We start from the raw sequence: 27,252 nt of genomic DNA on the forward strand, positions 1-27,252 counted from the left end.
GAGTATGTACTTTATTTCTGACTTACACAATTAACTGCCATACAAATGTGGTTATTCCACTGTATTCCTGTGGCACATGCAGTGTTTGTGAACTGCTATACTGTAATTATTACGTTACTCACTTCTGAACAGTTTGTGGTTTGTTTGTGTTGACATTAGCACAGGCTGCTCAACACAACTGGACATAGTTCAGTACTGAGTATGCCTACCTACACCCTGTTTTTTGCCTGAATACACAGGTGTGTTGTACCTTTGGGTAGGGGTGCAGAACTGCAATGAGCATTTTTTATTATCATGTGAGGTTTATCTTACTGAACATACAGAGTTGCTGTGTACCTGTTAGTCTATCAAGGCAAGTAGTCTGTGTAGCTCGCACCTGTGGACATATCCAGATGGTAGCTAGAAGTTAGCCTATTATACTTTGTCTGTGCACCACACCAGCCATTTCAGCAGTGGCACATTGGCATTGTCACAGTTGTTTGCTAGCATTACATGGCTACATCCTGTGATATTTCTGTGTTGTACTCCTACATGAGGGCATGCTTGTGGAACTCTTTCCAAAGCTATTTGCAGAGTGTGTAACAGCAGTAATGTTGATATGCCTGTGTGATTCTGCCTCTGCCAGGTCTCAGATACTCTCAGGTATATATTTGAACGGCCTCAGTGAACGGTACATATAAGTGAGATACACCTGCAATATATTACTGATATATTGCAGTTGAGACTTTCTTGGGAATCAGAGTATATGTATAACTACACCTTTTCTGACGTGCAAGCAGTGTCTACTCTCACCTATTGACATTATTCAGTACGTGTGATTCCACACTTGGCTGCCTACAGTTAGTACTTTTCAGAGTGATTCAGTGGGGCACAGCTAACATTGGTTTACAAATCAGGGACATCCTGTAAAGCAGTCACAGTTGGGGAGTCTGGCCTCTGCCCTATTCAACTTTGCCAGTATTTATCCTGGTCTGATACTGTGTGGTGTTTGTAAGGTGCTACTGTAACATTATTCCCTGCTAGGATGGCTGGTTCTCCTTTCACAGTCATGTCATGCAATTCCACAACAACTGCTTGTAAAGACCCACAGAACAGGATTTGTGTTATACCATTCCTAATTTCCATTTACATTCCCTCATTGTAATCCATTATATATTTATTTCAGAACCAAGTTATTTGTATATCTGCTGTGGCTTAGTGGTAATTCATGCAGTTTATTGTGTCAATGGTCTGGGGTTCGAGACTGTCAGAGATTTTATCTTTTGCTGCTCAGCAGAACAAGGGCCCTGCCATAGAGTGACTAAGGCACTTTTAAGCAGTTGTAAGTGGGTTTTGCGGGTTTGCGCGATGCTTAGCAACGCTTAGCTAAGTGCACATATGCGCACACTCGCTTAAACCTGCTTACTACTGCTTAAAAGTGCTTACTCCCGCTAACCCCCATGCTAATTTCTTTGAAAGAAAAGAAAATGGGGAGATAGGAAAGTGGTGAAAAAGGGGGCACAAAGAGGAACAGACAGTAGGTAAACAAGCTCGGGATGTGCAGGACGGGTGTAGGGAAGGTCCATAGCTGCCCATTTCTTTACCAGCAACAGCTGTGCATATGCAATAAATTTGGAGTGATATTTGAAACCTTCCACCCCTGGGAGAGGGGTGAGGACAACAAAGTATGTTGTACTGCCAATTATAATTATCAGTTTACATGTCCAATGGACATGTGTGTGAAATGGGCAGCTATGTATGGGGCGTAATTTTTTTGTGGGTACAGATTTCCCTTTTTGCTTTTTGTTTTTTTTTTCAGGTGAGAGTGGGAAGTGAGGTAGAGGAAGTAGGTGTGTCCGAGGAGGTAGGTTGGGGAGGTAAACAGACAAGACAGACAAGACGCATACAGGGGCGGTGTATGACACATGGGGTGTGTGAACACAATTGATGGGGTCGGATGTTTGGAAATCGCAAGCCCATGAGCCCACAGATGGTAACAGTGGAACTGAGATCCCCACACATGGGCAGTCACCACTGCACCTTCACAGCCCCAAGGGTGGCTGTGCTGGGGGCTGCATAGGACAGGCAGGCTCACCCATGAGACGTGCCACACTCGCCTCGAGCTGGCGTAGGGGATCAGTGACTGAACGCTGGATCTCTCTATGCACCACAACCCGGACTCTTCGAAGGGTGACAGGTGGCCCTTCGTCGCCCTTGCTTACACGGGGGGGTGAGCCCCATCCCCTGCAGCACTCCACCTGAAGGTGGCACAGGACCAATGGAGGAGGGGAGCCCGGGCTGGGCACTGGACCTGTTGGTGCCAGGTGCACTCGCCAGCTGAGGAGGGACAGGTGGGTCTGCTGGGACCGGCTTTCCCATACGTTCTGTGAGTAGGTGTGTTTAATTACAACATAAACAACAGCATTCCAGATTAGTTGTAACAGCATGCAGTAATATTCCCATTAACCCAACACACCAAGGTTTCAATAGTTGAACAGCAAGCATAACACATGCATATATTGAACCACAGTGGATATTCCAACAGCATGCAGGGATGTTTGGTAGCAACAGGCCACCATGATTGTGGTGTTTAAACAGGGCACATGCATCAATGTGAATGCAAATATTTATAGAACAATAGGACATATGTCCCAACAAATATTTAAGATTACACATACCCATTGAGGTGTGGAATTGCATGGTTTATGCACATACAGTAGGGTGTAAAAAAACCTTGGTTAACATCTTATAATTACCTTTTAGTCTACACTACATTCCTAGTGACTGCAGGTGTATATCCCCTGCATGTATTATTACACTTGCCACCATACATTAGGTTGTGTAATGGGTTTGGCTAGTTCAATATATGCCTGACCTATATCTGACATACTAACTGTCCAGGATGCAGATGTTACTGCTACATATTTCTTTATTGCATTTCTATTTCTTTATCTACATATCTGGGATGTTTTCACATGACATTTTCACTTCGATTTGTACAGAACCCTGCATTTCTTGACACACACTCACATTTCTGGGGAAAAAATAACATGCTACACGTGTGCCAGATTTACTTATGCATGCCAGCCAGTAACTGACTGTTGCAGACTGTATATATGCTTTACAGCTACTAGCACTTACATCACCCACTTTATATGGGACTGCACAACTCTGGGTTGCCAGCACTTTTTCAAACAGTGCTATTTGTATAATGCAAGGGTACAGCAATATTTCAAACTCTGTGACATAGACACACTCCGTGTTTTAGACCTTTATTAATGGTATTACACACTTTTCCACAAGCTCACTCCTTTATTTGTTTTAACGGTGCATATGGGAGACATGTTCAAGGCATATTATACCTTTATTAATAGGTTAGAACATTCTTTTTTCAGGCTCACTCACGTATTTTATATGACAGTTCCTGCAGAGATAGTATTTCAGACATATGTTACCTTTCTTAATGGGTTACTACACTCTTTTTCTGCCTCTCTGACATTTTTATCTGACAGTACATGCAGAGGACATATTCAGGCAATATTATGTCTGTATTACTGGACTACAACACTTTCGTTCATGCTCTCTCCCATATTTTATATAACAATACATGCAGAATAATCACTAACCTGCCTGGAGGCACAGCCTTAGCAGCCTATCAGCATAGGCTTGCTGATTCGCAGCATGGTCACCTGCAGTTGTAAAGTAAATGAAGGGATATTGAGACATACCTAGACATACCTATCCATTATACATACTCAATTATCAATTCTTACATACTGCATTCCATGGCTACATACTCAGTTGTGGGGCATCCTGCATCCCATGGGCCTCCTGTATCTATTGGTTCAGGTGGTCCTGCTTACGTCTCTTCAGGTCTGCATGGTGGTGATGGACCTGCTCACCAGTCCGAGGAACGCCTGTGGCACTGGTGAGGTCAAGATCTAACCGGTTCCAAGCCTTTGCCTTGTACTCCATCCCTTGGAACTGGCCCTGCAGGAGTCTTGACTCATGAGGGTGGACAAAGAGCCAAACCATGTATTTCGACTCCTCGATGCACCAAAGTTGCACTTGGAAGCATGTTCCCTCTCCGACACCAGCCATTCTAATTGCAGATGTGCGTTACAATCATGGTGTGTATTCCCGCCTATGGGGCTTAAATATGCTGCATTTCCCACACTTTTTTGTGATTGGCCATTTTTTAAAATTCTCGGCTGACTGCAGACCTGCTTAGTAATGGTTAAACTACCATTAGTAAGTATATGCGTGTTAACAGTGGCTGTTTCCCTTACGTTGTCATGGCTTAGTGGTTCTGTACTTTGCTTGTGATGCACAGAGTCCTGGGTTCGAACCTTGTCATTCATTTTATTTTCATACTGTCCAGACAGGCTAGGGGGTGTGGCTGCATTTAAGCAACTTTGCTCTACGTTGCTCCTTTGTGCCCTACGGTGCCCTGGTTAGCGCGGCGCGCACATCCGCGCAAACACATTGCGCTAGTTAAAGTGCTATTTTGCTAAGGGCACCTCTATTGCACTGGGTTAAGCATTATTAAACTATGGGCAACTCTATTGCCTGGGTGAAGCGCTGCTTAACTGCAGGCAATTATATATCAGGATCATTTAAAATATTTATTTTGTTCACTAATACATTGGCCATTTCACTGCAATTTAGTACTATTTACACATATTTATCTGGTATTATTTCATATAGTGATTTAAAAATAAATATGAAGGGGAGTGGTGGGACTCAAACCGTGAATGCCGCTTCTTTGTGCAAATGCTCTACCATTACGCTATTACTATTTGGTGTGATTTGCATAAACATTCTTTTTTATGCTCTTCCATGTCATAATTGCTAACTCTAGCTAAGCAATGGGCACACCAGCGCACACACGCGCAAATATGGGCAGCTATTTTGGGAATTTAAAAAAATAAATTTAATGTTTTGCTTTTTATAACTGTGATGGGGTTTACAATATCAGGGAGTGTGGTGTTGGGGGCAGCGACATTTGAGCGGACTCGCTCTTGTGTATTTGCTTTTACTTTTCAAACACTTGCAGGGGCGTGGACATTTAGACTGCTCAGCTGTTGGACACGCCTCCTGCTTTCTTACACGGTCCGTGTACAACTTACGGTTGGGTCAGTGTGCCCTCATGCATATTCATGGCACGCTGACATCATACCGTTCTACTGCAGCCTCCGAGTAAGACTTATTAAGTCTTACATGGAGGATTCGTGAATCCGGGGGGATGTCATTTTAAACAGGTATGACATTATCGGAAGTATTGATTGGCCACTAGAATTTGACATTAAAAACATAACAGCATTAACTCATTTGAGGTTTAAATCATTTTGTGGCATGACATTTAAAAACTTAGACTTCCTGGAAATATTTATGACTGAAACGGAAAAAAGAAATACAGTACCACAAGCTTGTTTATTTCAGAACTTGGGACTGCAACTGAAAACTAAAATAAATGTGTAATTTAGGATTTCAGATATGGAGGTTAAAGATGGGAAAAATTCAATATTTCTTTCTCTATTTGTTTGTTTATTTATTTGATATTTGTTAACCAGGAAAGTCCAACTGGGTATGAGCCCATTTTCAGTGAAGGCCCAGGTAGGAAAGCTACACAGTACAACTTAAACAGAATTAAAAATCAACACTGGTTACAAAGACTAAGGCAATCACACAAGAGTACAATTTGTGGGTACAATAAAAGAAGAAAATAAGCAAATATTAAGCAAGCAATAAATTTGAAATACATTATGCAGAAAATACAAGAGTTCCTAATATGTATGTTACATAATAATATGGATTACTAACTATTGGATTACTTGCTACATAATAATGCTTGAAAAAATATATTACAGAATAAGTAATAAGTCATAAAAACTATATACACTTTGTGACAAGAGACTTAGATAGCAAATTTGGTCATCATTTCTGGGATAGATAAAGTTTAGTATAAGAATAGAGAGAAGGAACATTAGAAGGTTAAGGAATTATAGAAAGATTAGGCTAGAAAGTAGGTAATGTGGGAAGGGAAGTAGGATAGATCAAGAAAAGTCTATGAAGAATGTGTGGAAGGGAATGGAAAAGAATACTAAGATGGCATGGATCATGGGCAGATCCAATTATATATTTTAAATGCAATAATTGTGAATAGTAAGAGGGGATTTGTGAGATAATAGGTCCAACCTGAAGTATGTTATTCCTCTCAGGATGAAACTCAGTAACAAATGAAGATGTGGCCAATGTGGGGAGAGAGGGCATATAGAAAAACCTGTAATCCTGTTTGTATAAGATGTAAAGAACTTGGACACTTCTGGTTTGAGTGTCCCATATTATAAAATTAAATAATACATGAAGAAGCAAGCTGAGAAGAAAGGCAGAGGGTAGAAAATATTACTGTAGAAGATGTTGAAAGTGAAGGTGGAATACAGGAAATGGATACTGAAGAATGAGTAAACAATGAAGAGACAGAGAAAAAATAAAAGTTTAAAGCAAAGTTATTAATATACAGGAAGAGAACAGATTTACCCCGGGATTCAAAAAGCTCGGCGCAAGGATGGTTTTAGCTATCACTATCGATGGTGCAGCAGCACCATATGAATATGTATGAGGGTGCGCCACCACACCCTCGAAGTGCACAGAAAACGTGTGCGAGTGCATGTACAAGTGCTCTATGGAGGCGTAAACATGCCCCGACAGTTGCACAACCTACTGTGCTTACTAGTAGAACACACCTCTAATAGTAAGTCAGTAATTCAGTGTCCGTGGATACCGAAATGTATGCTAAGCATACAAGAGTGTCCACGAACAGTGAAATAAAATCAAAGTAGTAAACACACAAGCACGTAGTAGAATGTTGAGCCCCTTCCCTAGAACTTTCACAATTAGATTCCCCCGTGTCCCTATTATACATTTGAATTACTGCAATATCGAAGGTGTTAGAACATTCCATGTGACAATAAAGCATTAAAAAGGAATGAAAAGGGAAACACCAGCAATGCCTGTATTATGCAGTGGTGTTGTCCTATGTAATATCAAGACTCCCTCAGACAGACATGTGTCATTAATACATGTAAACGTTTGTACATTGGCCAAATACATCCCTCTGTGCATTTTATTTACATTAACACAACAGTTCCAGTCCAATCATTACTTGAGAACAGTACTCTTGCAAGGTGCTGTGTGTGACATCATTATCATGAAAAAGGTAAATGGGGTAACTATAGAGGGACCGGTAGTGTCGTGTGTACATTAGTGTCATCTGCATCATGTGTACCTGGAACCTTTAGGAGTCATGTGCATACCAGGATTGTGTACCTGAGAGACAGGGGTGAGGACAACTCGAGTATGTTATGATGCATATTAAAAAGGTTACATGTGGACACGTGTGTGAAATGGACAGCTATGTATGGGGCAAATATTGTTCTAGGAACTGCTTGGCCTTTTGTTTCCATAGGGTGAGAGTTGGATGTGGGGGAAGGAGAGTAGATATACTCGTGGAGGATAGGTTGGGTAGGATGACAGACAAGACAGCATACAGAGTCAGTACATGACACATGTGGGGGGATACACCTTGGATGAGGAAGGGTGTTTAGAAGTCACAATGAGCCCCCAGATGGAAACAGTGGGACAGAGGTCCCCAGCCATGGGCAGCCACTTCTGCACCAAAACAGTCGCAAAGGTGGCTGTGCTGGGGGCTGTCTAAGAGGGGCAGGCTCACCCTCTAAATGTGACAATCTGCCCTTGAGCTGGCATATCTGGCCTCAAAACCCCTTATTGAGCCCCCTATGCATCACGTCCGGGACTGTATGACAGCGGACAAGTTTCTGGACCTGCTCCCAGGTGTAACAACCCTCATCCTCAGTGGCGGTTCCACCAGAAGGTGGTGCAGAACCAACAGAGGTGGAGGTCCAAGGCTGGGCCCCAGATGTGCTGGCACCTGGTGTCATGGCCAGCTGAAGTGGGACAGGAGGTTCTGCCGGGACCCCCAAACCCATACAGCCTATGGTGTTGCAGTTTTAACACAGATATGGCTTAGTAATAATCAACAGCATTCAGGATTACTTATAACAGCATGCATAGATATGACCATCAACCCAACACAACAGATGGTATACATTTGCAGAGGGAGCACAACACATGCATATATACTGCATGACATCTGTACGAAGAGTAGAAGACATGTGACTGCAGCTATGAACAGTGACCCATTATTGCCATGTCACTATGAGAACCTCAGACAGTGATTGTCATACCACTGTATTATGTGACATATGTCCAATCAGGGATGCGATGGCAGTAACTCTCATCACTATCACCAGGTACTGACAGCAATCCTCACACTATGCTTCTGCAGTTCACAGATGTGTGTTCAGTGAGTAACACAGGAAACAAATGGTTCCACACACTGACCAGTCCACATATGGCCCTAAAGATGGGGGTCCCCTCACAAGCAGAGCACTGTCTTGTCAGTTTTAAAACATGCAGCATAGCCATTACCACACACAACTTGTTAAACTGGCAGTAGTTTCAATGAAGCATAGCTACACTTACATGCTGTAGTCATGTCTAGCACATCACCCTCCTGTCTTTAGGCTATTTTCCACTGTGTATGTTGTTTGAGGAATATGAAGATATCATCTGTGATGCCTTTTACCAAACACCAGATCCAAGTTCCACTCACAGCGACTGTCATGGGCAAACACCAACATGATGTTCCTAGATATTGTACTGTGTTTCCATGCAATTTGCTATGGGAACATTACCACAGCTGTTCCACATGCAATCAGCTAGAGGAGGACTGTAATAGGTGCAGAGGCCATCACCTGATCATGACAATCACTTAAAAAACACAAGCTGCTGCCGAGCAGGTGTACAACTCCACATCCACCAGAGAGTGTGTGGGAGGGACAGACAGAGGCAAAGTATATTAGAGAAGGGCTTGGAGACTAAAACCTAAGCATTATCTGTCACACACCTACCAGTACAGGGGTTCAAACCCCTGACTGACTAGCCACTAATTTTACAAATGCATGCAATTACTCAATGTGCCACAAAGCTGACATGTTGGTGTGCTGTAAGAACATATATGTGTGCTGGTGAGCAACATCTGCAACAGAGATATAGTAGACATACATTAGGTATAGCACACATGGCTGTCCACATGAACAGATGTCATTGTCAACACAACCACACTCTCTAAGGGACTCAGACACATTGCCACACTTTGCCAGGCCCACAAATACACTTCCTAACTACTTAGTTTGCCACCCTGCAGTAATGCACAGGTACTACATGCACCACAGGGGATATCCGGAGGTTCTTTGGGCTAGGACATGTGAATGTGTCTGACATCAGTCGGTATGCCAATGGGAGTTATACTGGGTGTGACTGTGGTTGGGAGCATCATACCCCACACACAAACACAAGGTGCCAGTGCTAACATGCATGTGTGCATTGCTTCATGGGTGTGTAGTGGTTGGCTGTGCAAGATGGCTGTACAAGGCTGGCTGAGGGGTAATCCTTGGCATCACAATGGTGTGCAGTGTGGTTCAGGGGTGTAGTGTCTGCAATGTCCCACACAGATGGGTATTGTATGAACTGTCCTGTCATTCTGGTTACCATTGTGTATGGCCATTGCTTTGCAATGCATGCCATGTCTGTGTTTGATAGTCCTTGACATGGACATTGCCTGGGATGGGCATATCCCACAATAATGTACAGTGACATGTACAAGTGTACCTGGTTTGGCTGACACATGTTGTGTACACAGACTGTTATCCTCAGATATGCCAATACTGGCCTGGTGTGGCAGGACCTGCTTACAGACAGCAGGTTGACCCTGCACCTGCATTGATAGCATGATACAGGTATTCCCTGGTGTCAGTGGCATCTGTCCATACAGGGCATGTGTGTAAGGCATTGTATGGCCTCTGTGGATCACATTTGATGGCACCACATAGGCTGCAAGTCTCCAGTGGGGAACATAGTGAAGGCACATTGTCCACAATTATATGCCTATTGTACTGCTGGACAGGGTGCCAAGCCCTCTGCAGCCCACTGCAATCACACCATGCCTGCTATCTGTCATCAATGTGCAGGGTACTAGCAACATAGCGGGATATTCTAGGCAAGTGTGTTTGTGTATGACACATGGGTTCAGAGCGTATTCTGGGTAATAGTAGGGTTGCATACTTTGTTCACCAAGCCTTTTGCCAGATGTAGGGGTATGGCTTGCCAACACAGTCCATTGGCTGATTGACTTCTGTACTCCTTGTGAGGTGGACATTGTGACATATAATACGGACACCGTATAGGAAAATTACAAAATCTGCTCCCCAACATGTCCAGTGGTCAGACACTCACAGCCACCTCCCCACAGGCTCTGACTGTTAAACACACACACACACACACACACACACACACACACACACACACACACACACACACACACACAAGCACCTGCCAGGGCTTGGAATAGAACCCCTACCTAATTAGTTTATCATACTACAGCATTATGCTGTTACAGCATGCTCTACAGAGATTCCTGGGTTACACCTGTCCCAGAGGTGTATTACTAGGTGGCTGACATCAGCAGGGTTGCCAATGGTGGTTATGTGAATTGTAAAGAGTGTGCATACTCTAAAAAGCATTGCTCCTTTCTCAGTCAGACAGACACTCATTTTGCGTGTTTTGGAATAGAACCCATACCTCACTAGTTTATCACACTACAGCAATATGCAGCTACAGCATGTGCTATGAAAAATACTGGATTACAGCTCTTCCAGAGGTGTATTTCTAGGTGGGTGACATCAGCAGGATTGCCAAAGAAGGGCATTTCAAGTTGTACATGTCTGTTACCTGCGTGTACTCACTGCTTACTGTCACGAAAACACATTTACACCCACTTATAACTGTCTTATTCAGTCCTAATTGACAACATCAACAAGGCTTGCAGGTCTTGAACCCTGGACCATGCACACTGAGGTTAATGGACGTACCACTAAGCCAACTGTGTTGTATACATGTGGCATGGAGTTTATAATGCACATCTTACTACAGGTATTCCACAGTACTGAAAACAAATGGGACTGTCACTTTGTGTATATATGTACAGTACCCTTGTACTCTGTGAAACAACAAAGACAAGTCTACATCTGTACAGCTGTCATAACTACATATATATACATATATACACACACATATCTATCTATATATAGCTATATATATATATATATATATATATATATATATATATATATATATATATAATATATATATATATATATATATATATATATATATATATGTATACACAGACTCAGCTATAGCCATATATCTATCTATATATATATATATATATATATATATATATATATGTATGTATATATATATATATATGGATCACCTTTAAAACCTCGAAACCGCGTTTGCCGAAACACTAATGACCAACGAAAAGACCGAAAACATAAAGCCGACAACGCAAAACACGAAAACCATTACACCAACACACTACGTAAACAACACAGTACACTACATAACATATGCACTATCCCTAACCCAAACCCTAACCCTAAGGTCCGACACTACCGCACACTTACCCTACCTGCACCTAACCCTAACTCACTTAACCCACCCCTAACCCACAGTCCCTCACCATCGCACACACACCCTACCTGCACCCTAACCCTAACTCACTTAACCCACCCCTAACCCACAGTCCCTCACTATCGCACACTTACCTGTCCGCTCCTAACACTAAATCCCTCACTCGATCGCACTTACCGAGTCCCTAACCCACAGTCCTCACCATCGCACACACACCCTACCTGCACCCTAACCCTAACTCACTTAACCCACCCCTAACCCACAGTCCCTCACTATCGCACACTTACCTGTCCGCTCCCTAACACTAAATCCCTCACTCGATCGCACACTTACCGAGTCCCTAACCCACAGTCCCTCACCATCGCACACACACCCTACCTGCACCCTAACCCTAACTCACTTAACCCACCCCTAACCCACAGTCCCTCACTATCGCACTTACCTGTCCGCTCCCTAACACTAAATCCCTCACTCGATCGCACACTTACCGAGTCCATCCTTTTCGGTCATCTGCGTTTTCGGTATTCTCATCCCGTCGGATTCCGTTTCGGGCAAACGCGATTTCGAGATTTTAAAGGTGACCCATATATTATATATATATATATATATATATATATATATATATATATATATATATACGCACACACACACACACACACACACACACACACACACACGTCTGAACACCCTTTTTGACACACAAGGGTGTCAAAGGTACTGATGTGTACACAAAACAGAGGCATCTGTTGTGTTATAACATTTAAATGTTAATCAGTTCACCAGAGAAGGGATGGTTGCTATGTATGTGGAGTTTGAGGTGGGGAATGATGGCTAATGTAATCTACCCCGGGGATTGTGGTGTTTGGGTGGGGGAATGATGGGTATGGACTTACACCCCGGTGACCACTTCTGTGTCACTGCTCGACAATTGCACAGGAAAATAGCATACCCAACTGCAGTCGTGCTTGACTGTGTATTCTTTACCATTCCTAACTATGTAATACTTTGTAGACACCAGTCACCACAGATGGCTACCATGGTGTGCTAAAAGACATTACACATGTGTATGCCTGGCTACAGGGTAGTCACACACACAAACACGCACACACATTCCAGTATTGTGCATACACGTCTTGCCTATGTAAAGGTAACTAGTACAGTGGTATGCAGTTGGGGTATGTGCCACAGAACAATTACACTTACTCTGATTCCATTTCTGAGCTGGGTGACATCACAGGACTGATTACTTGCAGTGGGGAGGGGGGAAGAGGGAGGTCTAGCAGTTGACAAGGATAAAGGCCATTGCAAAAGGTGGTATCTCTTTGGAATGCAGCAAAGTCCACTGTCATGACAGGATGCAGACACAAATACACACTCAGCCATTTGCTGACACACACACACAAGTACATGCACACAGTTGCCAGTGGTGGAATCAGAACTCCTGCCTATCTACAGATCACTATTACAGTACTACGCAGTTACAAGATGTGCCACAGAGAGTACACATTCCAAGGCAGTCAGAATACCCTTCTAAGTCTGAGGACAACAACAGGGATACTGGCAGTCATGAAGTACATAGCTGTAAACCTGTGTGTTTAAAGTAGGTGTCCATTACAACCTGTATGCACAAACAAGACACATCATCTGCAGGTAGTACATAGGTAGGCCTGAGAGGTATAGTTGTAGCACAACAGGAACCTGAACTGGAGAATTCCCATCTGTGGAATGGGCAACTACTATCACTATACAGGGTTACAATGTGCATGCTCATACACTTAGTAGCACAGGGCCGTTTGGGATGCACTATGACTACAACTACACAATGTTATACTGGGCATGTTCATACATTTAGTAACAAAGGGCTTGTTGGATGCACTGACTCAAATTACACAAGGTGGCAGTGGGTACGCTCATACACTTAGTAGCACAGGGCTGTTTGGGATGCACTCCGAATCTAACCATAAATGATATATCTGTGTCTGTGCTGTGTGATACACATGCATACATGTACATGAAGTGCTGATATATATATGTTAAGTATACACAATCATGCATGTGTGGACATGACAGACAATAGGTTAACTGGGACACACAGGTGGATGCTACCTACAGCATGTGTCACACATCTTGCTGCCCTGAAAGACATACATTGATAGCATGTTGTGGACAGAGGCATTATACATGGAACAGTGGCTTGAGCAAGCGTAATGTGTGAGCCAAATTGTGTAATGGTACTGAGGTGCAGGTGTCAAGATGACTTCTCCTGGCTGTGTTAGTAGCTGTCATTATTAGCAGGACTGCTACCTTAAGTATATCTCACATTGTTTATATACACAATTTCTTCTGCTGTCCATCAACTTACATGAGGCATTTGCTACCAAGCACATTGCAGCCACTCGCAGTGATGTCATGGTACGGGTGGCAACTGCTAGACCAAAACAATGAGCCAATGTCCTGCTGTTATTATGAGGTTGTCCAGTGTCTGTCATTCTGGGATGTCATGACTGAATGACAAGCCTTCGACACAGAGCACATGCATCCATGTTTCAAGTGTGTCTGGATAATACCTAGGTTGCATTTACCCATATAGCCATATTCCAAGGTAAATGTCCTACACACAGAAGTAATACCCTGACACCTACAAGACTATTGCATAGGATGCTTATGCTAACCAGTGCTAGATGTGTAGCTTTAGTAATCCATTTGCTCAACGTAGAACCTACAATGGGGAATACTGACATCTGTGCAGTGAGAAACACCTGGCTGAAGGCTCTGTAGTGCACAATTGCACTACCACCATATAACTCAGATCCAGGCATGTGGGCCATAATAGTGATATGGACCATTCCAGGTGGTAGTGTCCACATATTCATAAAGGCTAGTCACATGTAAAGACCACTACTCTGACATAACTCATCACAGATGAGTCAGGTATAGGTATCAGTGGCAAATGCTGCATTCTAGGTTGTATCCTCATATACATCCACCACCTTGTCCCCAGACTACCAACACACGTCCATATGTGGTATGACATAGTATGGTAGACCACCAGATAACCTTAGATTGGTGGATGGTACCTAGGTCTACATCAGCTGTGCAAAGTACCCATGTACAGACACAGCTGCATAATGTGTTATTCAATGCAATAATACCACTGTTTGTAACCAGCTCAGTTGTACACATACCAGGGTCCCTCGGATGCTGTCAGCATTAACACAGTTGACTGTTGCTGTACACCAGTAAACAACACCCTCATGGTTGGATATGACCTAACTGTACTTGCCCTGGATATGTAAATCCCACACTCATAAAACATAAATGACATTACCATAGCTTTCATTATCCTTTCTACATACATGTGGCTACAGTCATTACACACATACACATGGCAGATAGCATGCTAACAGTACATAAGGTTTGATATATATGTTAACAGAGGTAATATTCCCTCTCTACTGGTCACCCATGACACCTATCATATCATACAAAACCCCATGTGGCATGTATGTCATTAGACATGTCCACCTAATGCAATGCCTACAAACATACCCAAATAACAGGATCATGGGACCTACACAAGGCCTGTAGTTACAGACTCAGGGAAATCCAGCTCTGCTCTGTATGTTCCTGAGTAGTCACAGGTGATATGTTCATGACATGTACAGCCATATGTGGCCACAGCTCCTACATATACCCCATGTCAACAATTGCAAGCCATGCATGCTGTGTGCTGTCTGGACATTAGCCTTAGTACCACAATAGCTAGTATGTGCTGGGGTGAGATGTTTACAAGTCACAGACCTTGCACATGCTTGAATGAGTGTACTGCTTAGCCTAACAGAGCACATTGCTGGCACTCTTCCAGTAAACATGAGGTGTGTGTAGCAAATATGATGTGCTCACTGTTGACCATTACAGCATCCTGGCTTCACCATGGCACTGTCAATTAACAGTTTGTAGGAGCATGACATGGAATAATGCTGTGTGTGTCTTGCTGATATGTGCTGTTGTCATATATGTACACTTGGCTACTCGGTGAAGGTGGTTGTGTCCTACCAGTACATGAATACAACATCCATTATGGTATAATGATTGGCTATGTTTCATACATCGTGTGGGGAAGGTGTTGAATGTATCCTCTTGACCTGCTAGTGCACTTACTGATGTAGACCACATATGTGTACATGTATTGATGTCTGTACAGATTCAATGTGTGTGCAGTATCTGATGTTTGAAGGTGACTGTTGTCTTAGTACATCATTATGTTGCAATACAGCCTCAACATTGCCAACTGTATATGGTAATATGTTCTAAGCACAGTAAGCTGTACATGAGGTATGGACATATGTTTGGACATGACTACTAAGTGGTAGGGCTACTTTACAGATGAGTGATTACTGAGGACAGCTCACTGGTGTGTTACTACCATTCCTACAATAACCTGTGTAACTGCTAAGGTCTGGTTTTGTTAATTGAAGTGGAAGACAGACAATGTAGAATGCTGTAAGGGTGACACTGAAGGCAAACCTCTTGACACCTGTAACAGTAATACCTCCCCTGTGCATATATTGTGCATCTATCAACACAGTTGGCAAAGGAAAGAGTCAGTAAGCTTTGTAGCAAATGCGATAGTGCTGTACGTCTGTAATACCTATCATGAGATAGGCAGGTGTTTGATTCACAGTACTGGCATGTGTGGGTGTGTGTGTGTCCATATATGTCATGTATGGTTGGGAATACATCCCACATGTTTTCACTCTCCTGAACACTGTTTTTGACATCAGTACAGAGTGAAGGTTAGAAAGAAAGGCATAGGCAGGTGGTTGAACCTCACACATGTCAAGCGTCTGTATGTGTGTGATATATGTGTATATCTTTGTGAATGCCACAATATATGTGTGTGTGTGTGTGTGTGTGTGTGTGTGTGTGTGTGTGTGTGTGTGTGTGTGTGTGTGTGTGTGTGTGTGTATGGCTGTCCATGTGTTTGGCTGTCCAGTCCCTGGAGTGAGGCTGTATTTTACCATAGTGAAATGTTAATGCCCCCTCCCCCCATCCACTCAATGCAATCTAGTATCCCTGTTGATATCATCAATCTTAGATGGGCATTCTAACCGTCTGTTAACATGTACACCCTGGGGTGTGACCTGTTGTTACATAGCCTACTGATGAACCCTCCTCCCCACATACACTCACTGTACTGTAGTATCCCTGTCGATGTCCTCGATCTTAGGTCATTCCAACTACCTGTACATGTGTAATCTCTGTGGTGCATCTTGTAATTGCGTAGTACTATAATGATGATATGTACATAGGCAGGGGTTCTCATCAGAACACTGGCAACTGTGTGTGTGTGTGCCAGAGTGTGTGTGTTACTGTGTCTGTGAATCCCTGAGTGTGTGGGTGTACCTCTGTTTACATGCTGCCATGGCAATGGGTATTACTGCTTCCCAATGAGAAGCCACTATTTCCACTGGCCTTTACCCTTGTCATCCTCCATACCACTCTTTTACCTCCTCCCTGGGAGTTCCAGGTAACTATACCTGTGATGTCACACACTATGGATGTGACGGCTCTGAACACAGTAGCTTACTACACAGCTATCATGCTCTTGGATCATTAGAACAGTAAACATAATTGAAACAAAGGAGATTAGAACTGTGATGTGGAAGCTACAAAGTGCATGCAGGTATTGTCATACAGACCTGTGAGTAGTCAACATGTACATATGGACACTAACCGCAAACACTGACATCCCCCAGCACATGCAACTACATCTAAAAGAGGAAGGCAGAACATCAAGATCAACATGCTGTTAGTGTTGTTACACATGATACATACTGTCAAACGTACAAAATGCATTCTAAAACTATAATACATGGTATGTCTGCTGCCTGTCAACACTACTCAACAATATTAATTTACAATTGTCTACCTGGTATGTTCACCTTCTGCATCAGACCATATGAGCATGTCCCTGCACCGATGGTGTGGATGACAGGGATGCGGCACAGGCATCATCATATGCACAGGGAGATAATGTTTGCCAGGGGCCTAAGCTGCACCATTGGATGACATCAGGTGTGTGTGTGTTAGGGCCTGTGATATCATCGGGCATGTGTGGTTGTTATGCGTGTGTGTGTTGAGGTGCCCTACATTTGTTTCTGGTGTGTTTGTGTATGCATACACACAGGTCTGGCATGTGGCTGGACGACACAGGGGTATTATTGACAGCTGCAGACTGTACAAGGCAGATTTCACAGTTCACCTGTGCCTGCCAGGGGTTGCACGGGCATTACCAGGCAGAGGTCCAGATTGGGTATTGTCTGATGACACATGTCCACTGGAATCATGTCCCTGTTGGGACCATCCAGGACCACATGCATGTGGCCTGCTGTGTCCTGGTGTGGACTGCACTGCACTAGCTGCACTGCTGCTGCTATCGTCACTATGGGAGCGGGCATGTGCAGTAGCATGTTCATGTAGACCTTCAACAGGTGATGTAGCTGTCCTACATCCATGTGCCCGACACCTCACTCCCAGCAGATGTTCCAGCACAGACATTCCATGCTCGAGGATTAACATGCCACGGCCAAGGACTCCCACCATGTCACCCAATCGTCTATCCAAAACATCTGCAAGATGATGGTAAGCATTTGCAATTGCCTGGATGTTGTCAGTTAATGAATGGACGGCAGCCCTCTGAAGCCTGAGACCTTCTCTGTTGTGCCATTCAGCACGCGCTATGCCCCCATTACAGCCTAAAACATGCGTCTGGTGACTCAGCTGATCTGCTTTGTCTCGCAGGGGCATGTTGGCCAGTGGTCCACCTATGAGCAGCGCTGGGCACATGCCCATGTTGGACATCACCTGTCAGTTGACTGGGATCATGATGTGCAGGCACACCTTCCATAGTCTCCACACATCCCTATTCCATGCTACCACCCGCCAACTGTCCTGTTTTTATGGCCAGTTGTGATGGGGTATGTGTAAGCAGGGGGACTGTGTGTGAGGATGAGGGGGATACAGATGGAATGGTAACCAATGGCACAGATTCAGCCCCTGACAACCCTGCCTGTGGCTCAATCATACTATCATCATCACTGCTAGAGTCTGTGGGGACACTAACATCAGGTGGACCACAGGAGGGCAATGCACCTACATCAACACCTGTGAGGGGAAGACAAGAACTGTACATTACAATTTATACCACACAGACACACACAGACACATGCTACATGCAGGTGATATGGCAGATTGCATTCAGCTTAGACAATTATAGTGGTAGTTATCATACATCCCTGAGTTGCACACAACAGCATGTATGTGTTATAACAGATGGCATGCACCTTAATTATAGTGGTGGTTAGCATACATACCTGTATTGCACCATTTGTGTTAGTAGCCTATGCCCCATACCTGCAACACAATGCATGCACTTTGCACAGTTGCACCGCACTGCCATGGTGTGTACAACATACACCACATGTTAGCAGACCATCACTGACCTTTGTACATCTGCCACTGATGCTTTGTGTTGGCCACCGCCCCTATGTGTGAGGACATGAGCGGAAGGGTATGTCAACTGAATACTATGTTTGCCTGAGCCCTAGCTTGCATATCTCCCCCAAAGCAGTGCATGTCTATTCAACATTATTCCACCTATCCCTGAGCTGAGTCTACAAACATTGTGCATGTGGCTGCAAACACATGTTTGACATGGCTGTCCCTACTTTGCAATGGTGCCATAGACCAGCACAGGTTTACAGTACACCAGCCTGATGTGTGGCGTAAGACCTTGCCAATCACATGTAGTATGACATGTCTTCTGCTGATGTGTTGAATTACATGCATTTATGTGTAACACAATGGTGTCCTTTCCAATCTACAGTATGGTAATGGTGTCCCAACGCAGGGACGTGTTATACTAACATGGGCCTTCAGCTGACGCAATGTTGCCTGTCCGCCCTACAAATATGCAATGGCATACTGCACATTGAGCTGATGTGCATAGCCATTGCAGGGCATCATGTGGCTTCACAATTGCTATACAGTGTGAGTTACTGACAGAGTTCATAGCCATGACTATGCTCACATGCAATACATATCTAATGTGGAATGTGACCCACATCACTGAGGTGTATACACACTAAACCCTAATGTGGAATGTGTGACACAGGTCACAGAAGGGTATACAGATGATATCCCTGCACATCTTCAACCATATTAATGATGCCTGGCAACTATGCCCACACATGGCTAACTTAGCAGTACTCTATGTCCCACATGCCATCTGCGTACCTCACATACATGAGGAGTAGGCATGACAGAGATGTCTGACACCAGCAAGGTGAATGTACTGTATCTGTGGCCTGATGTGGTTGTATGTGTATGTTGTGCAACACATGTATGTATTTGGATACTGTATAGGTGAATGCTTTCATGTTTTGACACCCTCAAGATGTTCAAGACATGTTATGTGTTGGTTTCATGTTATGCCTACACAAGCTGTGCACAGGCCTGTATGATGTTTAGTGTTTCACATCTGCAATATCACCATTACACAAAGGCCATAGTTGTATTGTGTTGAGCCAATGTACAACAGGGTGTACACACATGTACATCACTTCTACTGTGTGTGTTGCTTCATGTATTTGGCCATCCTCCATGGCCATGTGTACACATGTTCTGTCCAATGGTTATGGTTGTCATCTTATTTCACATGTCAGTGTTATCCCATATGACATACACCCATAGATGTCATATGCTCCACTGAGGACAGAGTTATGCAGACAAAGGGTGGTATGTATGGGATGTGAGACATCATGTTTTGCAGGATAGTTGAGCAATGTTGCAGTCAGCCAACTACATGTCATGGGCATGTCAGATACCACATGCCATTGTGTGACATTCATAGCAAGGGTATAATTCACAAGGGTGTATCCTGTGGGCCGGTCATACTCCAGCTCCAACACATTTAGAGTGTGTGCACACATATGCTCTCTGTACAGTACTATTTGTATTCCAAACATGTGTAATGCTGATATGTAGTATCTGTCCCTACAGTGAAACACACCTCCACCATTGTATTCACAGTTGTCCACACATCTGGCAATGACAGTTTGGAAGGTTTAGTGTAGGTGTTTCATATATTCTTCAATTGTTTCACATGGGTAACCACTGTGACGCATTGCAAGTCTGACCAGTATCTATTAACAGGACCAACATACCTTTTGTGTGAATGTGTTATGGCAGATAGCATGCAATTAATATGATCTGTGCATTATCAAGCCTGGTAAATAATAACAATCTCACCTGACACAGGCTGCTGTCACTGAAAAACGTCAGAGGTACCTAAACAGGAGTGTCACAGCAGTAAGATCATTATCCACACCTGTGTGATAGCTACAGGGTGCAATGTCCATGTTAGCATATAAGCCAGTGCAATACACTATACTATGGAGTATGCACATCTGTGCATACATAGAGTAGCAGACTATAGTATGTGGCATGTGTGCATACATGCCTTGCATATGATGTTACATTACATATTGTACAGTAACACATGAAACTATGAAATATAGTTGTGTTTTATGTGCAGTAGTGACTTACCAGGCAACTCCAGGCTCGGTAGTTGAGAGACACCCACCTCCACAATACCAGCTAAAGCTTGTGGTTGGAGGTCTGCAGGTGTCCCCAGGTTGGCCAGTAGCTCCTCGCTACGTGTGAGAGGGGACTAGGTGAGTGGTCCCCCACCTGTTGCACCTTGTTCCCTGGTGATTGCATTAGCATGCTGCTTTGCCCGTCTTATGAGGTCAGTGCAGTTTCAGCGCACCTGCTGATAGGTGCAATTGTGACCGCCAACATCATTTACCCTCCTGTGGAGTTTTTCCCACAGGACATCCTGCTGTTGTGCATCCTGTGGCACATGGCTGAAGAGTGTTGTATGGTTGTCGAGGAGGTATGGGATGAGGACCTCATCCTCCAAGCGGGTATACGCTGGCAGCCTGCTACTTGGCATACCTGGAAGACATGATGGAGACAGGTCACAGTAACGCACAGAGAAGTACGGAAGTACAGCTGAACATACATGTGTATCACATTTATTAAGATTACAAATAAGTATTTGAAAATCTACATGACACTAACACAACTGACATGCTTAAGACACACACATTTGACACTTACTGGTGATGTGATGTTATTGCCATATATGTGTGTGTCATGTAATGACATTGTTCATACTCCCTGTAGATGTTGTCTTGACATGGGCATGTCTGTGTCTTTACCCATCAGCACATAGGATGTGTTCACAGTAATGCAATCGACCTTAATGCTGTGTATATGTCACATAGTCATACATAGCCATTAGGGACATGACCTGTGACCCTGCAGACTTGCATGCATGTATGTGTTTTGCCATATACATCTATATGGCACTGTACAGCTGTGTAACATCCTGCCATGTATTGCCTGTGTTGCACATGTGTAACACATGGGACAATAGCTAGCCTGATAGTATTTGCAGGGTTGGATATCAACTAAAGCATGAATGGTCATAGCGATCTAGTAGGCTATATGCCCTGGGCCATTTATGAGCCTAGGCAGACAGGTTACCTAGCTGTAGGCAACAAACAAGTAAGTTTCAGTGGCAAGTTCAAGCAGTGCCACAGAACTGATCCACAGGGTTACTGATATATTTGGCATGCGGTCATCACACCATGTCACAGAGAGGGGTGATGTGTAGCTTCACTGGACAGGGATGCATAGTATGGCAAGAGTATGGTAACTGTATGGGACAGAGATCTTTCAGGCATGTTGTGAACCTTGTACTAAAAAGGTGGATGTCCATGAAGTATGTGTTTATTTGGGATCAGGATTTAAGTGTAGCATGTTCAACACCTCTGGGCTGGACATGGCTTTATTAAGGGTAGGCTGCATGCTACATAGTGGAGCTAGGGATTGGGAAGGGCAGTGTAGGCCATCTACACATGGGCAATAACCCTTAAAGGAAATATCTGATCTATTATGGGTCACATGAGTGTTGAGTATGGCTGATCATTTATCTCTAATTCCCGGATGGCACCCTGTCATGATTAGGGGTGCCACATATGGCTACCTGACTGGTGTGGTGAAGTAACTATCAAAGGAATGACTACTGTCCAGCTGCATCTCATACATACAAAGTTGCCATTATGTTGACTATTGCCTATGTGGTAGTTCATGGGTACAGGGTTTTTAGCATAAGGAATGACAATGCAATACTTAGCTGTCAGATTGTGGCCATACGTCACACACCACACATCTGACACACAAAGGCCCTTCTGTATGTTGAACGCAGCACACACTGAGTCAACTATTGCTCCTAGTTCATAGTCATTTGCAAACATCAATGGGCAGATGCCTTCTGTATTAGTCTGTGTAGTACAGATAACAAAGAGGGGGAGTACCAGGAATGAACCCTGTACTAATGTGGCTGGCACTGGTTTGATGTGCATGTATTAGTCAGACAGCTTCTGTAGTGTTGGTTCTGCCAGTGGTCCAGTTGCCAACCACTCCTGTGACATAGGAATATACACCTAGTTTACTGAGTGTAGCTGGAGCACAGTATGGGTGATGGTGTCCTACAACCTGGCAAGGTCATGATATGCAGTATGAATCAACCCTACTGCCATCTACATCTGTACTGAGTACATCAAATACATTGATCATGGTTCATGGCCTTACAGCAGACCAGACCCAGCAGGGTAGTTGTGCACTATTTCCCATTATCAATGGTGTCTCTCCCTTTGTGGGGTGTGATAACTGTTGCTGTGCACTCTTCGGTGTGTACACAGCCTGACATGGAGCTATGATTGAACATGATGTGTATGTGGATAGCTGATTGTTCTTACATTTGTGTAGGATACACCTTTGAATGTTTACAGGTCCCGTGAAAGCTGTATGTATGGCTTTAAAGAGTTCAACTTGTACCTGCATAGTTGTTATTACTGGGGTCCTGTAGTGTACATGGATATATATAACTAAGTGTACCTGTTGGGGGGAGGTGGGAGTGGGTTTAGGTTCTCCAAGACTCTATCTGGATGAACAGGTGCTATTTCTGTAGGTGCAGTACTTCCCATACCATAGTGCTGTGCAGAACGGCAGGTCTGTCGTTGCCATTATGATTAATGACACAGCTATAGAATGCTCTGTGCTTGGCCTCATAATATGTGGCTGATTAGTTTCACAGTAGCTTTGTGTGGTTTTATATGGTGTATCTGCATTGTACTGAGGCTGACCAGGGATCACCTACACTAATGTGTGTTCACTCCTGCAACAGTTACTACCTTCTGTGTTACAGTTTAAAGCATGGTACCACCAGTTTGCCTTCTTGTTTGTGTTTGGTTGAATCTTGGTTCTGTTTCAATGGAAGAATCACTGCACATATGTGACTGCTTAAGGTTCATTTGTGCAGGATTCAGCATTTGCACATGCATTGTCTATCTGCATGGGTGCCATGACAGTCACCACTTTGCTCTTAAGAAACATAACATCGACAGTGGAGACTGACTATGTGTAGCATACTGTTAGCCCTGTTTGTGTGACTACTGTGATCCAGGTCACTGGAGTTGATGGAATTCAACATGCATTGAGCGCATATGTTGGTACATGAGGAGTCTTCCCAGTTCATAATGGAATAGTTGAGAGTAGCCTTTAATATGGTTGTCTGTCTCAGACCTAATCTTCCCCATTACAGCACATTTTGACAGTTGGGAAATCCGCGGCATGTTGGGTGATCTGTTGCAAGGTGCAATTTGAATTCCACTTTGGCACAAAGGTAGTTGCTCAGCATAATGCATCTGAAGTTATGCAAGTGCAACTAGCGTGGGGGTGTACATATCCTTCAGGAATATGGACACACCTGCAGCCTGTGTGTTCCAATAAAGGATAATGGGCAAGAGGTGAGATATGTGTTATAACATGGTCATGCAGGTGTGCTGTCCGGATCATTAAAACATATATCAGCCACTGCACAGATATGTTCTCCATGTTAGGAATTGACATATGTGTGTCCATATAGTGTTTCTGACATGTATCATTGTGATAAAGCGCTTATCTTTTATTATTTTTATGTTGTATTGAATAAAGCTGAATTGGAACTTCTCGTGGTGTGTCCTCAGGTTTTATTACTCTGAGATGTATCATTGTGTAGCGAGACCCACAGTTTATTGCTTGGCTGTCCCTGTAACAGCAGTGGACCTTCACTTGGACTGTGTATGATGAAGGCACTATAGGGGAAGCATGAGCCCTAGCCAGTATCCAGATTCCCAGGGGTGACAGGTGCAGGCCCTGTCTTGCAAGGCATCATGGTCTGTCAACCATGTTATCCCAGACAGACAGATACTGGATACCCTTTGACTTGCACCACTACACTAGACAATTGTGGAATACAATCCTTTTGTTCCTGTACTGCAGTATCATTCTGGCCAATTGCAGAATTCTACCCAGGCCTTGGGGCATACCTGCATGGGCTACAAGACCTGCCAGTTCCTATATGTGTTTCCATGCAGTCCAGGCTACTGCATCACAGGTCCTGCACAACAACATGGAATATGCCAGAGCCATGTGTATAGTTTAAAAAGTGGTCTGAGTGTATGGGTATGTGGCTAATCATGGCAAACACGCAGCTGACAGTATGTATGAACTCGTATAGGCTGGTGTGTAACATAGTGCTAGAGTTTGCATTCACAAATGAGTACTGTCGGGCATGTTTCCGGCCATGTGTTTTGAGGTGTGGCAAAATTATGCAAACTATGTCATACAGTTTGTGTATTTCATTGTCTGTCTCTTCCAGCTTGAGAGGTCACTTGTTTGGCCAGATACTTAGAAGCATCTGTGAAAGTGTGATTTCTGGTAGTGTGTGTGGGTGTCCTTACTGTGTTTTGGTAAGGGTATGTGTTGGTTATGATGATGAGATGCATGTGTTAACCTACACCTCATTACTGTCCAGTCCAGTCATGGCTGTAGACTGGGCTGCCTTCCAGCTTACCCCTGTAGCTGCATCCCAAACAATGTGTGGGGCATGGTATTAGGTGGGTTTGGCAGTGTACATGACATAGAGATTACATTCCCCCAGGATGGCCACATACACAAAGCTAACATTAGTAAACACCAGTAGCTGACTAGCTGACATACCTGTATGAATATTCAGTACTACAAGTATCAAGTACTGTATTTAGTTTACTTATTGCTTATGAAGATGTTTTAGACAGTGATGCTCACATGTAAATATTTGTGTTATGGACATGACAATACTGGCTATTATGGAAACATTGTAGCTGCCTTTATCAGCAATCCTCCTCTGAGGAGCACATCACATCCTGTTAGTTGATTACAGATGATGCAAGTGTCTACAGGTCTGTTTCCTTCTCTGGGTATATACTCACATATCCACCAGGACCATGAGCTCTGTTGGGCACAGACACCCACTCCCCAAACAGAGTCATGTATCAATAGACTCTGATGCCACTATCAACATGATCAGGATATATTCAGATAGTGTAAGCCATCACATATGAAGCAGCTATTACACATAGGCAGCATTCTCCTATATCTTACACTGCTACTGCAGATGTTACACTGGAGTTAAAGATGATATGCGACCTGTTTCATTACCAGTACTGTGCACTACCTTACATACAGTATGTGCAAGCAGCTGTTAGGTTGGCAATGAGGGGGTAGGCTACACAAACCTGGTAGTCCAAGCAGTGTGTCTCTATTCTCAATATCCACTCTATATAGGTGTACACATACCCATTTGGCCCAGCCCTGTAACAAGGGTCACTACACATTTGCATAACATGTACATATGCACAGCTGTTATTGCTTGCAAATGATACTAGAGAGGTCCAGCCCTGTAACAAGGGTCACTGCACATTTGCATAACATGTACACATGCACAGCTGTTATTGCTTGCAAACAATACTAGAGAGGTCTAGCCCTGTAACAAGGGTCACTACACATTTGCATAACATGTACACATGTACAGCTGTTATTGCTTACAAACGATACTAGAGAGGTGGATATTACATGTGTTATGTACATGGATAGTTACCTAGCTCTTCCAATTATCTTTGCTATCATGCTGCTAAACTGTGAGATGAATACAAATGATATGTATCATGTTACTGAGTATTGTAATTGCCAAAAGACATAACTACTGTTTGCATAACACAACAGAACTGCTATGTTGAATGGAATACAGATCTGCCTAAAATGCTGTATATTACACAGTTATTGGCACAATATCCCACAATGCACACCATATTTGCACAGTAAGCCCACCTTTGACATGCTCATCTCACTTATACACCCATACATATGTCGACTGTTACAATATATCAACATATACTATCCCCTGTTATAGCACATACTTGTTGGACAAATCCTGACACTGACAGGGGATGGAAGCGAATTGGTGCGTTCCAAGCCCATATCATCCCTTGTGGTGTATGCAGAGTTTGTTTTGTGACCTACAGCAGCAGTACACACATAGAATACTACAAGCATTACTACTGCTCAATAATACATCGCTACAGGATAGTTATTTCCACTATATGCATTGATTACACTGTAATTCTTACAGTACAGGTACTACATACACAGACATACTAC

The sequence above is a fragment of the Protopterus annectens genome, chromosome 1.part1 (assembly GCF_019279795.1).
Source record: "Protopterus annectens isolate FY-2018-M chromosome 1.part1, PAN1.0, whole genome shotgun sequence".
Taxonomy (NCBI): domain Eukaryota; kingdom Metazoa; phylum Chordata; order Ceratodontiformes; family Protopteridae; genus Protopterus; species Protopterus annectens.